General features: G+C 37.3%; 1 long non-coding RNA gene across 4 annotated transcripts in view; it reads right to left on the bottom strand.

Moving 5' to 3' along the window:
• Nucleotides 1-16252, bottom strand: part of LOC109547513 (uncharacterized) — a 268139-nt gene that overhangs the window by 156159 nt on the left and 95728 nt on the right. The window contains exon 3 of one of the 4 annotated variants that reach the window (XR_012329811.1): nt 3168-16232. The exons of the other annotated variants lie outside the window; for them this stretch is intronic. This is a non-coding gene — a long non-coding RNA (uncharacterized lncRNA). Of the gene's footprint in view, nt 1-3167; nt 16233-16252 lie in introns of those variants that run through there. 4 annotated transcript variants of the gene reach the window in all.

Raw genomic sequence — 16252 nt, 5'->3', positions numbered from 1 at the left:
ATATAAAGAAAATAGGTGTAAGCAAGTGTAAACATAATGTTATATTAAAAAATAGTTTCTAGGTAGATTTAATACTTCTGTATTGTTATACTTTACAAATTTAGCATATTTGAAAATGTATCAGAAGGCTAGAATTTAGAGAAGAGTGATAGTGGATTCACTTATGCAGGTCAAGTTTTAAATTCTGTATTATTCTGAAATGATTTCTTATGTTACTTGATGTGTCACTGCATTCTCTGGATTTCAAATTGATGGTTAATGTCTTTACCCCCAGTTGAAGATACCATGTCAAATATGCTGTCTGCAAAAAAAAAAAAAAAAGCATCACTCTAAATTGTATTTTAAATATATTAGTAAGGGCACTTTCCACCCTGGTAATTTACACTGAACACAGTGAAGCAAAGAAGCATGCAATGCTTTCCAGCTAGATGCTAATAATGCCACAGGGGAAAAGAAAGTTATTTCAAATATATTCTGCATAATACCCCGTGTCTTTCTCTAAAATAAGCTGAAGATTCCTCCATAGCTTATGCTGAGAAAATTTAGAACACTTCCAAATAAAATATATCTTTACCACTTTTCTGAAGGAAATTATTACATGTTGCCCTTAACTGATCTATTTTTAGGAGCCAAAAGCAGCAGGGTATGTCAGAAAGGGCTGCTTCATGAATTACGTATTTATCCTTTTTCCACTTGGCCACATTCCCTTTATTTTATGAACCCTTGAAAACCTGAGAATGGTAAGTTTTAGGTTGAAATTTTCAAAATTTTCTAGCCACATGCTTCATTGTCCAGCTACATCTTTCTACTGGTCACTTGCTCCTGAGAGAGACCCATTTCAAACCTTTTCTCCACGAAGTACACTAAATAGATTCATTCCCTGAAGTGAAGGTTGTAGCTCACTTGAACTTCTTTTGTTCACCTCACAAACTTATTCATTCCTCCTCTTGTCATTTTCACCTTCCTAAAGTTGTAGTTAAGGGTTCATTCAAAGTGTATGAGCTTCTCAAGGCTTACATGATATTATACAGCTCATATTTTAATATTGCCTTACTGCTTTGCCAGAAAACAGCAACTTACTGAAATTAAGTAAAAATGGAAAGGAATCGGGTTGTACAAATCCTACAATTCCCATTAGTATAATTTTGTAACTACAAAATTATAAAACCCATATGCACAACTCCTCTATAAAACTTTGTTCAAGTAACACAGATAATTCTGCTAACATCTGTGACTAATACTCCAGAAATGAGAGCCTTTTTTCTGCCCCCGAGCTGAATATTGAACACCAAAACATTGATTTCCTCCTCGTATTCGCACAAGAGCATTTACTCAGATGTGAGCGGGAAGGACTGCCTTACAGAAAGAAGCTCTCCCTCGGCCACTGCATCCTTTTGTCTTTATCTGATTCTGTCATCTCAGATACCAAAGACTCCCTTTCACAGTGGTTTGCGGTTGCTTGTCATGCATGGCCTTCCGTATTTTGCCTTCTCCTTTTTCTGTCCCGGAAAAGCTAAAGAGGGAGGAAAAGTAATAGTTCTACTGCCTTTCCCAAAGCCTGTTCATGCTCACTGCTCTCACTGGAGCAGGTCAAAGGTGAAACTCCTTTTCGATAGACTGCGTTTTTTACCCTTAGAAGTCCACTTCGTACTTGATAATATATCAAATGTAATTTTAGCCTTTTAACCATGATTCCGAACAACAAAATTTGAAGAAGTTGGTTAAGATTTATTACAACTATTTTTTATAATACTATTATAAACTTAATATGGTGGTAAGACTTTTTGGAATCATCTCTTTAGAGATTGGGTATTATGTTCGTTGATAATTTGTTTGAGAGTATTAGAAACATTACTTAAAATAAAAGTTCAGTGTTTAAAATGAAAAATTTTTTACTTGCAGAACAATTTTCTCCTGTTAAAAATCATTAATTTGCAACAAATATTTAATATTCAATAAAATAATTTTCTGGAATTGCTTTCCAATAAAAGTAAAATTTGTACTCATTTTTTTTCTATTCAAAATGTTAAAACTTTTGTAATTTCTGGTGACTTTAAAATACAGCAATAATATGTCAAAACAAGGGTTAAGTATGAGCAGAAGTCAGTAATGTGAAAAGACAAAAAACAGAGTGTGTAAAGAGGAAATTTACAAATTATGACTCCTATAATTTAAAAATTATTGTTGGAGAAAAGAAAGTTATTACTTGTGTACACTTATTTTATCTTTTAACTAATGTTCATTGATTTTAGAATTTCTTCCAAGTATTTCTCTATTCTAATCTACAGTACTTCTCCGTGAACTTATCATACATTTCCTATCTTTAAAGTGAAAACAAAATTTCAAACTAGCATGGGCTATTTTTCACACATTATAGGTGAATGATTCATAATGAGCACTTACTTGATGGCTTTAGAAACTTTTCATCTACTTTTATTTGTCAGAAAACAATGTTTGTAACCAATGCAAGAGAGAAGCATCCCTCTTGGTCCCAATCTCTTATCTTTACAACACTCACACTTAATGTATATGATAAAGTTATGAGATATTTACAAGTGATTTACAGGCCCAAAGCCAGTTACTAACTTGATGTCTATTGGCCCATTTCATACAATGTATATTCCATCAGTGCTTAAATTTTCTAGAAAAAAAAGAATGAAGTTTTTCAATTTAAGTATCAACAGAAGTGTTCACATCTATTCATAAATAAACACTTAGATTATTAAATTGAGATTATTTTCAAACTGATTTTTAAATTCTACATTATTAATTGATTAGGAGAATTCTATTTCTAAAGGAATAAATCACCTGTGGTTTATTAATTACAAGAATGTATTATGAACTGGTGGAGTATACCTCCTTCTCTACCCTACTTTTTACTAAATTAAAGTGAATCAGAAAAAGAAAGCAGGTGGATAGTTGTAAACATGTTTCATTAAAAAAAAACAAAACCACACTGCAGCGCATTAAAAGGATCATTCACCATGATCAAGTGGGATTTATCCCTGGGATGAAAGGATAGCTCAACTGAGGCATACCAATAAATGTGACATATCACATTAATAGAAAAAAATCATAAAATCATCTCAACTGACAGAGAAAAAGCATTTGATAAGACTCAACATCTGTTCATGATTAAAACTCTTAATAAATTAGGTATAAAGAAACATTCCTCAACATAATAAAGGCCATATATGACAAGCCTACAGCTAATATCATACTCAGTGGTGAAAGATTAAAAGCTTTTCCTGTAAGATCAGAAACAAGACAAGGGTACCCACTTTCATCAATTCTATTCAATAATAGAGCTGGAACTCCCAGCCACAGCAATTAGGCAAGAAGAAGAAACAAAAGGAATCAGAGTAAGGAAGAAAGAAGTAAAATTGTCTCTGCTGATGACAGGATATTATATATAGAAAATCCTAATGACACCCACCAAAAAGCTGTTAGATCTAATCAACTAATTTAGTAAAGTTGTAGGTTAGAAAATTAACATACAAAAATCAGTAGCATTTCTATACACTAACAATGAATTATCTGCAATAGAAATAAAGAAAATGATTCCATTTACAATAGCATCAAAAACAATAAAATATTTAAGACTAAATTTAACCAAGGAGGTAAAAGATCTCTACACTAAAATCTACAAAATATTGGTGAAAGAAATTGACACACATAATTGTAAAAGTACCCTGTGCTCATGGATTACAAAAATTAATATTATTAAAATGTCTATACTACCCAAATCCATCTATAGATTCAATGTAATCTCCATCAAGATTTTAATGGCATTTTTTATGGAAGTAGAAACAACAATCATAATATTTATATGAACCAAAAAAGACCCCAAAGAGCCAAAGAATCCTGAGAAAGAAGAACAAAATGGGAAGTATCACACTTCCTGATTTCAAGCTACAGTAAACAAAACAGTATGGTACATACAAAAACAGGCACATAAACCAATGGAACAGAATTGAGAACCCAGAAATAAACCCAAGCATTTACAGTCAACTAATATCTAAAAAGGGAGCCAAGAATACTCAATGGAGAAAACACAGTCTCTTCAATAAATGGTGCTGGGAGAATTGGACATCCACTAGTAAAAGAATAAAATTAGACCTTTATACCACTCATAAAGATTAACTCAAAATGTATTAAAGACTTAAACTTAAGACTAAAACCCATAAAACTCCTAGAGGAAAACATAGGGCAAAAGCCCCTTGACATGGGTCTTGGCAAGGAATTTTTAAATATGACATAAAAAGCATAAGCAACAAAATCCCAAATAAACACATAGGACTACATCAAACTAAAATGATTCTGCACAGCAAAAGGAATGATCAATGAAAAAGCAAACTTGAAAAGAATGCTACAAAATGGGAGAAAATATTTGCAAATCATATATTCGATAAGGGGTTAATATCCAAAATAAAGAAAGAATGTATACAATTCAACAGCAGAAACCCACAAATAATCCACTTTAAAAAATGAGCTAAGCCTGAATAGACTTTTCTCCAAAGAAGATATATAAATGGCCAACAGATACACGAAAAAGTACTTAACATCACTAATCATCAAGGAAATGCAAATCAAAGCCATAATGAGATGTACCTCATGCCTGTTAGAATGGCCATCATCAAAAAGACAAGAAATAACAAACGCTGGACAGGATGTAGAGAAAAGAGAACACTTGTACGCTGTTGGTTGGATTCTAAATTGGTGCAGCCACTATGGAAAACATAGTATGGAGGCTCCTCAAAAAATTAAAACTAGAGCTCCCATATGATCCAGCAATTCCACTTCTGGGTGTATTTCCAAAGAAAACAAAACACTATGTCAAAGAGACATCCACTCTTCCATGTTTACTGCAAAATTATTTACAATAACCAAAGGATGGAAACAACCTAAGTGTCCATTGATGCATTAGTGGATGAATAGATCAAGATTTGGTATATATGTGTGTGTGTGTGTGTGTGTGTGTGTGTGTATAATTCAGTCATTAAATATCAAGGAAATCCCATCATTTGTCTCATTTGTGACAACATGGATGGACTTTGAGGGCATTGTGCTAAGTGAAATGTCAGACAGAGAAAGACAAATACTTTATGATCTCACTTATATGTGGAATCTAAAAACAAACAAACTTATACAAAGAAATCAGCTTTGTGTTTTCCAGAGGGCTTGGGTGTGAGGGGTGAGGAAATTGGATGAAGGTGGTCAAAATGTACAAACTTCCAGTTACGATATAAATAAGTCCTGGGATATAAGGTACAACACAATGACTATAGTTAACACTGAAATGTGATATATATATAAAAGCTAAGAGAGTAGGTTTTAAAAGTGTTCATCACAAGGCAAAAACATTTTTTCTTTTTTTCTATGTCTATATGAGATGACGGATGTTAATTTATCGTGGTGATCATTTCACAATATATGTAAGTCATTATGCCGTACACCTTAACTTTGTACAGTGCTGTATGTCAAGTATATCTCAATACAACTAAAAAAACGAAAAGAAAAAGTCACAATATCCAGAAAGAACATTATGTTCTTTGAGTAATAAGTTCAAGATTCTCTAATACTCAGACCATTGCTGAATTTTATGTTATGTAGGATGTAAATGTGATAGAAACAGGTGAGCTTGCAGTAACTTTGCACATCCACTCAAAACAGAAGCATTATTTTTCCTAATGATATTCTTTATCATTAATCATCAATTGTGAAATAAGATTCTTTTTGTTATGCTATTTCAAGTTGCAGTTTCTTCATTTCCTTATACAATCCATTTTTGCATACTGAATATTGTACTATATTCCCTGCTACAGAAATATAAAGATGAAACTGTTCATTATGTCCAAAGAACCTGGTTTTTTCAAAGATTACATAGATTGTTATCTAAAGTCACTCAGCAGTTATTTGTAGTGAGGTGGATGGACCTAGAGTCTGTCATACAGAGTGAAGTAAGTCAGAAAGAGAAAAACAAATACCGTATGCTAACACATATATATGGAATCTAAAAACAAACAAACAAAAAAATGGTCATAAAGAACCTAGGGGCAAGATGGGAATAAAGACGCAGACCTACTAGAGAATGGACTTGAGGACACGGGGAGGGGAAAGGGTAAGCTGGGACAAAGTGACAGAGTGGCATGGACATATATACACTACCAAACATAAAATAGACAGATAGTGGGAAGCAGCCGCATAGCACAGGGAGATCAGCTCGGTACTTTGTGACCACCTAGAGGGGTGGGATAGGGAGGGTGGGAGAGAGGGAGACACAAGAGGGAAGAGATATGGGGGTATATGTATATGTATAACTGATTCACTTTGTTATAAAGCAGAAACTAACACACCATTGTAAAGCAATTATACTCCAATAAAGTTGTTAAAAAAAATTGCCACGGCAAAAAATGTGACATTAAAAATGCATAAAGAGGATGGATTGGGAGTTTGGGGTTAGCAGATGCAAACTATTATAAATAGAATGGATAAACAACAAGGTCCTACTGTATAGCACAGGGAACTTTATTCAATATCCTGTGACAAAACATAATGGAAAAGAATATGAAAAAGAATGTATATATATGTGTGTATACACATACATATATATGTATACACACACACACATATATATATATATCACTGAATCACTTTGCTGTACAGCAAAAATAAGCACAACATTGTAAATCAATTATACTTCAATAAAATAAATTTCTTAAAAACTCAAAAAATAAAGCCACTCAGCAAGTATGTAAGGAAAGAGAAACATTGTTCTGAGAGTAAAAGCTATTTGCTTTGTAATTTTTAATATTTTTAAGGAGAGCAAATTATGTGTGTATATAGTTCAAAACTTGTAAACAAAAAGCCAGAAATCAAGTAAAAAGGTAGAGTTGCTTTTTGGTTGTTTCTTTCTTTTTTTTTTTTTTTGGCCGTGCTGTATGGCATGCAGGATCTTAGTTCCCCAACCAGTCCCCCTGCATTGGGAGCACAGTCTTAACCACTGGATCACCAGGGAAGCCCCCAAAAAGGTGGAGTTTAAATGTTGAACCCAGTTCTCACTGAATTATTGAAGAAACAGCACAAAACAGGTGGCGAGAAAGGATGAAATCAGTCGTTAGGAAATCAAGTTGCTTTTGAATTAGCCATGGGAATCGGCACTTAGCTTCTTGCGAGGTCTGTCTTCTCTGAGTCCCGCTCCCAGTGAGGGGCCAATTTAAGTGGTATCTTCTCTGTGGTCCTTTCGACATTCCAAACAAGTCACTCACCTGCTCATACACAGCCCTTCATGCTAACGCTGCAGTAACTAAGTGTGCACGTCTCCTCCATTAATTTGCTAGCTTCTCAAAGACAAGGACCACGTATTAGTCTTCTCTGGTCCTTCTAGCACCCAGCATAGTGTACTGAGTACTCATAAACGTATAGAAATAGAATTGAATTGAAAATATATCATTATCGACCATTCATTTGGGCATGGGAAAACTCACTACTCTTGAATCTTGGCCAGAGATGCATTTTAAAATGAATCCCTTCTCTCCATACTTCATGTACATATACCAAATATTATCTTCAAAGAAGAAATAGGGACTTCAGCAACAGTAATTTAATTATTGCCAACTTCTTTGGCCATGAAACAACTTCTTTGCAAACTGGATTTACAGACCGTAAGGAAATTTGGTCTACTGGATATCATTTTGTGTAAGAACAACTTAATAGCAACACTGAAAAAGAAATTTCCACGTAGAAGTCATGAAATCACCCTCTCTCACCCCTGTGCCAATGGCTCATGGTGTTTCTAAAATGAGAGGAAGGAAATAGTTATCCCTAATTATGTCTTGTTCAATTGTGTCATTTAAAGCATTAACCTGTTTTTAGCAAGGCTGTTTTAGATATTTTATATTGACTAAGCAAATGCTGCTCTCTTTTGCAGTGTTTTCCCTGTGGAAAATAGTTTAGATTATTTGCCAATCACTAACATTAGACAAAATTAAAATATACGGATTAGCTTCAATTTCCAAGGTTTGGAAAGAACATGTCTGCGATAATAACTTATGGATCAACTCAGGAAGCCTGGTGCATGGTAGAACTCCAGTGTCTGTCAGATATGTATGTATTCGGAAAATATTGTTCACTGTAGCCTGCTTTCAATCTTTTACTGAGCCAACTACATATTAATGGCTGAGAGGAGTTATACTAAGAGAATATATTTGATTTGATTTGATTTTGGATTTCTCAACCTTGGCACTGTTGGCATTTAGGGCCAGGTCATTCTTTGTAGGTGGGGGATGAGAGGGGTGGCCGTCCTGAGCACCACACATGTTTAGCACCTCCTTGACCTCTACCCACTAGATGCCACTAGTGCTGTCTCCCCTCCCCCAGGCATCATGTTTCCAGACACTGGCAAATTTTCCCTGGTGGACAAAAATCACTCCGGCTTGAGAACCACTGATTTAATCCAAACCCTTCCCAAAGGCTTTTACCTAAGAATTTCTCATGAAAGTCGTATCAACACCAAAATAAAGCAATTGGAGAAATGTTACTGGAAATACCTTAACTCCTTTTGTACTACTAGTAATGACTAACTCTTATCTACACCCCTAATTATGAGAACTGCACTCTTCTAAGCAGTTTTCACTAAACTCATGAAATTGACATAACATTAACTCAAATATTTTAGTTCCTGTTGCTTTTGGATAGCTGTCTTACACATGAAGATGGACACAGAAATACTTATCTTTTTTTTTTAAGTTTGTCTTAGATACAAAAAGGAGAGGGAGCAAGGGAATGAGAAGACAAGCCACAGACTGGGAGAAAATATTTGCAACGGACACACCTGATAAAGGACTGTCATCCAAAACATACAAAGAACTCTTAAAACTCCACCTTAAAAAAATGAACAACCCACTTAAAAAATGACCAAAATGAGATCTGAACAGACACTTCGCCAAAGAAGATATACAAAATGGCAAATAAGTATACGAGAAGTCCCTCTACATTATATGTCATTAGGAAACTGCAAGTTAAAAAAACAACGAGGGCTTCCCTGGTGGCGTGGTAGTTGAGAGTCCGCCTGCCAACGCAGCGGACACGCGTTCGTGCCCCGGTCCGGGAAGATCCCACATACCGCGGAGCGGCTGGGCCCGTGAGCCATGGCCGCTGAGCCTGCGCATCCGGAGCCTGTGCTCCACAACGGGAGAGACCACAACAGTGAGAGGCCCGCGTACCGCAAAAAAACAAAAAAACAAAAAACAAAAAAAACAACAACGAGATAATGACACACCTATGAGAATAATCGAAAGCTGTAATAATCGAAAGCTGTAACACTGACAACACCAAATGCTGGTGAGAATGTGGAGTCACTGGTGGGAATGCAAAATGGTGCAGCCACCTTGGAAGGTGGTTTGGCCGTTTCTTACAAAACCAAGCACATTCTTACAATACAACCCAGCATTTGGGCTCCCTGGCATTTACTCAGAGTGGAAAACTTATGTCTACACAAAAACCTGCACATGGATGTTTATAGCAGCTTTATTCACAATTGTCCAAACTCAGAAGCAACCAAGATGTCCTTCAGTAGGTGAAGATATAAATAAACTGTTGTACAACCAGACAATGGAATATTATTCCATACTAAAGAGAAATGAGCTATCAGGCCATGAAAAGACACAGAGGAACCTAAAATGCACATTACTAAGTGAAAGAAACCAATCTAGAGAGTCTACATGCCATATGATTCCAATTATATGATACTCTGGAGAAGGCAAAATTATGAAGATAGCAAAATAAAAAAATCAGTCCTTCTTAAGGGTTGCTGGCAGGAAAAGATGAAGAGGCAGGGCACAGAGGACTTTTAAGACAGTGACTGTATTCTGTACAACACAATAATGGCGGATAACATACAATTATACACTTGTCCAAACCCACAGAATGTACACCACCAAGAGTGAACCCTAATGTAAACTGTGGATGTGGGGTGATAATGATGTGTCAGTGTAGGTTCATCGATTATAACAAATGTACCATTTGGTGGGGATGTTGATCATTGGGAAAACTGTATGTAGGTGAGGCCAGGGAATATATGGGAACTCTCTGTACTTTTCTGCTCGATATTGCTGTGAACCTAAATCTCTAAAAAATAAAGTCTACCAGGAAAAAAAAGTGCAAGGTGTGTGACAGTTGAAACCTGAAATCTTCAGGGATAATTATCGTGCATCACTGTAAACTAGCCTTTCTGCATGCACGTTGTACCAAGTGTGCTTTCCATTTATAGGGACTCACAAGGAGCAGGTGGCTACTCTCAGGGCATGCATGGGGGGCCGTGCACTCAGGGCCAGATGACTGCACAGTCAGAGAGGGCTAGAATAGATCGCAGTGCAGAGAAAGAAGGACACAGAACTGATCCTGCCTCCCAGGTACTCTCTGGCTCCTCCTAAATATGTCTTCAAAACATTACCTTTTTTTCCCCTTTATTATTTTTCTTTCCCTGTTTCTCTCAAATGCTGAAAAAAAGAAGGATGACTATAGGCCCCATAAAGTGTAAAGGGGAAGACATTTATGGCTGGGAAAATGATAGGTGTAGTTGAAATCTGGAGTGCTGTTAAATTTTTAACTCATTCTCCTAATTATAGCCCTTGTGACACTTTCTGCTTTAGAGCTCCATCAATGTATGGTGGAAATGACCTCAATACATTTTGTTAACTAGATCTCAAATTTTTTTTTCCTTCTTTAGTCACTTAAGCAAAGCATCTCTTACCTGTGAAAGGTAAGATCTCCTTCATGAATCTGAATGACTCCCTTGGGGTTTGAGGGTCATTTACCTGTGGTTAGGACAGCAGATGGAATGTCACATGCTTGGCTTGGGCCCCTGGCTCAGTGCCCTGGGCTGGGAGGCCAGTGGCTTCACTCAGAGGGTGGCTTCAGATTCAACCCTATCCCATCCTTCTAGGGCTCTAGGCTGGAGAAAGCTATGAATTACTGTCATTAAAATGTAGGTCCAGAAGTGGTTTCAGTAATAAATAATTGTTCAGGTGTTCAATAATGAATTATTGTCGTTTCATTTCTACAACTTAGACATGGTGGGCCAATGTCTTAGAGAAATGAGAAAAAAATGAGTTCCTTATTTGGATACTTATTTCTTCTGCTTTTACTGTAGTTACATCAAAGCATCGGCACTAAACACCATATGTTTACCAAACAACTTAAAAGTCCAGAGAGAACATAACGCATGCCTCACAAATGATCAGAATTAGCTGAAATAGATGAGGTGATGACACTTATTGGGTGCCTGCTGTGTGCCACGGGTGGTGCTGCACTGTTTACAGGGTGTTATCATGTTTATGTCTCATAGCCACTTTATTGTTTTTCTCTCTCTTGGGCACATAAGAAATTGGAGACTTAGAAATAAGATAAGTTTGCCCAAGTTTACACAGCTGGTAAATGACAAAATTGGGATACGAGCTCATCTTCTGTCTCTTATTACCATACTATCAACAGAAAAATGCAAGATGGCAGAATTTGAACCCAAGACTTCTGACCTTGAGTGCATTTTTCTTGTTTTTACTATGCCTGACATAGTCCTATAAAATATCTGAGAACTTTCTTGTGGACTCAATACAAAAATGGGAGTGAACACCAAAGTGTACTGAAAAATTCATGGATCTTTTGAACAAGACTCACCTGGGTCTAAATCTCAATGCAGCAATTTAAGAGACACATGATTTGGGGCAAATTATTTCATCTCTCTAAGCCTCAATATCTACCTCTGAAAACCAATGATAGCCACGTCATAGGAAGAAATGGACATAAAATCTGTTGTATGTATTTGATACTGCGAAAAAATGAACATAAAATCCTCATGTGGCTCAGTTGTTGAATACTCAACTGTAGAGAATGGGTAATTTTCAAAATATCATTCTAAAATTGGTATAATATAAAAATATCTTGAAAATATAGTTGCCTTTCTGAGTCTATTGATCCAAATTGGAGCCCAATAGCCTACGGGATAGGGGATGATCTGAAAGCAAAGATAACAACAGAGGTAGGAAACAAACTTATGGTTACCAAAGGGGAAAGAGGGGAGGGATAAATTAGGAGTTTGGGTAACATATACACACTATTATATATAAAACAGATAAACAACAAGGACCTACTGTATAGCGCAGGGAACTCTACTCAATAACTTGTAATAACCTATAATGGAAAAAAAATCTGAGAAAGAATATATCAGTATAACTGAATCACTTTCCTGTACACCTGAAACTAACACAATGTTGTAAATCAACTATACTTCAATAAAAATTATTTTTTTTAAAAAAGGAAACTATTTTCTCAAATGCAAAATAGGAGGTATAAGAAAGTAATAACACTGTAAGACAGGCTAATGTTTTGAGAGAAAATTATCCAAATTTCTTCATCCTCCCTACCCTCTCCCATTTGAACATATTAATGACTAAACCATCTCTGATGTGGGTGGAGAAAATGCCTCCATGCCTGTGACAGCCAGGCACCACCAGCAGTGAGACAGTAAGAGAACCCAGAGGAGGCTGGTGCATCACATCAGCAGGGGGGACGAAGAGCAGAGGCAGTCCTCCCACACCTCCTCTCCCAGCCCAGCCTGGAGGGAGGAAATGTGATCTGGATTTGAATCACCTGTGCTCTCTTGATTGTCTTTCCTATGCTCCTGAGCCCATAAAGTAACACTCTTAGTTTACATTTTGTTTTTGGAGGGGGGATCCAATGTTCTCTTCTTAAGCAAACTTTACCACCAGGTTTGAATGATTTTGCCCCAGGTTGGTGGTTCCTTCCTCAACAATAACAACAAAATAAACAAACAAAACAAAACAAAACCTACCTAGCAAGCTATAGAAGGCCAGGGGCCTGGGAGTAAGCTCTGATTGGTCATGGATAAAATTTAAAAATCACATTTTCTCTACATAGTCTGGTTAAGTAGGAATAAATTTGCAAGTCTCTAAGAAAAGCTCTCTTCCTCTTCCCCAATTCCATCTTTTTTACACCTTTCAAATCAACTATACAGTCTACTAGAGATATTTTATTTAGGTAGCTAGTGAGTGGTATTTTGATTGGTATTAGATGATGCTTTGAAATAACTCACCTGGCTGGATCATTTAATATTTTAATTATTTCTTTTTCTTCCCACCACCTTTTGCTTCCCTTTCTCTTCCTCTCATCAGCATGTAGTCAGCTCTGTGCTCAATGCCTCAGGAGAGGGAGGAGGCAGAGAACACAAAAGTCAGCAGCCATCGTTTCATTCGTTAAAAAAAAAAAACTAATTCACGCTTTCAATATGTGGAACTCCTGAGAGAATCCCAAAATAGTAGCATCTTTTCCCTGCAAAATATGTTGGAAGAGTCATGCCAGCTCATTACACACACTCATATTCATTTATTCAACGAACAAGTTTGCATGTGTGTGCACCCCTACTATGTGCCAGGGTGTTCTGGATGCCTGATGCTATAAAGAGCAAGGAAAAAAGTCCCACTTCATGGAGAGTAAGGGGCCAGACAGCAAAAATAAAAACAAATATATATATGACAAACTATGAGCACTGAGGAAGGGACTGCCTCGATAAATTTTCTTTGCCAAAAGTCAACCTCGAGGAGGGGAAGAAAAGTTGGGACATAAACACAGGAAGACAGAGCGACGTCAAAAGAAAACGATTTTCTTCAGAGAAGGATCTCTCCTCCCATGAAGAGGAAAAGGCAATAATGAGCAGGCTGGTCTCTGTGGCAGAAGGCATCTCATCTCCTATCTCCTAGGAAAGCACATCAAAAAAACCAAAATGGCTCATACTGCTTCTAGGCAGAAGAGAAGATACACCTTCTCCCCAAAGTTCTGCCAATGAACCAGAACAATGCTGATCCCGGCCGCTACCTGTGTGTTCTGATGACCAACAACCAAATGGGGCATCCCAACTCCTTAAGTAAGACCTCAAAACTCTAGCACAAGCCTGAGTAGAAGGACCTCAATAAGGTTTGGGGTTTTGGAGTTGGGGCCTTTTTCCTCCAACAGGCTAGTGGAATTTGGACTGGCATCAGAAATTAGATAGTTTGTAAAAATAAAGTTATATGTCAGTGCTCTTGATTTCATGCATTGAGATTCACATCTATCACACCAGTATTGTGCCTGAGTGAGTTGGCTTGACCTCCTTCTAGCTCTCAAGGCCACTTTAAGGCAGTCGTCAAGTCTGTGTGGTCATCCAAGTATTTCTCACCACGCTTTTTAAAACAAAATTTATTGGAGTATAGTTGATTTACAGTGTTGTGTTAGTTTCTGCTGTACAGAGGAAGACAAGTATCATATGATATTGCTTATAGGTGTAATCTAAAAAAAAGGTACAAATGAACTTATCTACAAAACAGAAATACTGTTACAGATGGTAGAAAACAAACTTATGGTTACCAGGGGGAACGAAGGGAGGGGGGGCGGAGGGGGGAAAATTGAGAGATTGGGATTTGACATATTTCTCAGCACTCCTGGTGCCCAACTTCATCGCTGTTTTCTTGGTTCATCTCTGAATCCCTACAATAACTCCGTAACCAGGTTCCTGCTTCCAAATCTTAATGTCCTTCAATCAATCCAATACCCAGAACATTTAATTGATGATCTGTATCTCATAACATTACGTCTCTGTTCCATGGTGTCCATGGCTTCCATTTGCCACAACATCAAGGCGTTGACCCAGAAGCCCTGCAGGGACGGTTCCTCTGTTCTCCAGGTGTCTCTAACCTTCCCTCACTCTCCACCTTTCACCGTGACTTCTGCTCCAGCAACAGCGAACGGCCGCATATTTTTCTCAGTTTCGGCTCCTTTGCTCATGCTGTTCTCTCTGCTTGGAATCACCCACATCTCCCACCCAGACACCCATGCTGATGACAGTAAGCCCCCTAGACACGCACCTTCAAGTTGCAAACTTTCAAAATGTGAACGTGCGTTCCCATGTCCTGTCACGTAAGGTAGCTCACAGGGTCTGGTGTACGTTGTCACGTGTGTGCATCCTCTACAAGTGGTTGTGCTTCTGTGTACTTTACTGTACAGAACTGTGTAGAGTACAGTAGTACAGTACCTTTATTTCAAGCCCAGGATGTCCAGAAGCAGGCGTAAAAGTAGCAGCGATGTAGCTGGTACTACTGTACTTTTCAAGGTACTGTACTGTAAGATTAAAAATGTTTTCTATATTTTTTGTGTTTGTTTTTATGTATTATTTGTGTGAAAAGTATTATAAACCTATTACAGTACAGTACTCTATAACCGATTGTGTTAGCTGGGTCCCTAGGCTAACTTTGTTGGGCTTACGAACAAACTGGACTTACGAACGTGCTCTGAGAATGGAACTCGTTCTTCATATTTAGCGGACTTACTGTATCTAATTTCTACTTACTTTTTAACATTCAACTCAGGCATCCCTTCCATCAGGAAAGGCTCTGATCTCACTGAAGACCCCCTGTGGAGTGCCACTATAATTTATGCAATAATTGCACATAACTCCACTTTATTTTCTGTGAACATCTAATTGCATAGCTATCTCTGCCCATAAACTGTGAGCTCTCTGAAGGCAGCAGCCATGCTCACTTCTCTGAGTCTCTGCTGACTCCAGCCATGCCTGGTCTGTAATAGGCATCCATGTTTGTTGAGCTGGAGAAAATTATCTACACAGAAATCTGGTGACACTTCAGGAATCTTTCATCAGGAATCTAAATTTAGACAATCCAGATGTTCCCAGGAAGCAAATTAATGTGCTGATAATTCTTCAGGGAGCATCAACGTATACTTCGCCTGATGAGTTTAAGGACTTAGATGCTGCTTCACAGATGGGAACCATGTATAGCTGTTCCCAAGGCAGATGCTTTCATTACATGGACGTGCCTTCAGGTCCGTGCTCAGCTGTGTTCTTGTCATCACAACAACAAGAACCCCCTGCATTTATACAGCATCTCATAGCGTGCAACGAATTTTCTTATCCATAAGACCCATCAGAGGTAAACAGCGTAGGCATCATTATCACCACTTTATAGATAACTGAGGTTCGAAGTGATTGAGTGTATGGTCTAAGACCTCAAGCGTATCACATTGCAGAGCCAGGATTGAACTGACTTGTCAATCTTTGATTCATGATGACTTTTGAAACTCAAGTCAACTCTCCTGTTTTCCAGAGGAACTAGGAGTTTCTGATGCAACTGACTTTTTCTAATTTTAAATTCAGATGCAAGATGAACCTACAGAAAAATGGATAAAC

This window comes from Tursiops truncatus, chromosome 1 (genome assembly GCF_011762595.2).
Source record: "Tursiops truncatus isolate mTurTru1 chromosome 1, mTurTru1.mat.Y, whole genome shotgun sequence".
NCBI lineage: Eukaryota > Metazoa > Chordata > Mammalia > Artiodactyla > Delphinidae > Tursiops > Tursiops truncatus.
Note: the sequence above shows the minus strand (reverse complement) of the source record. Positions and strands in the feature narration are given on the sequence as shown.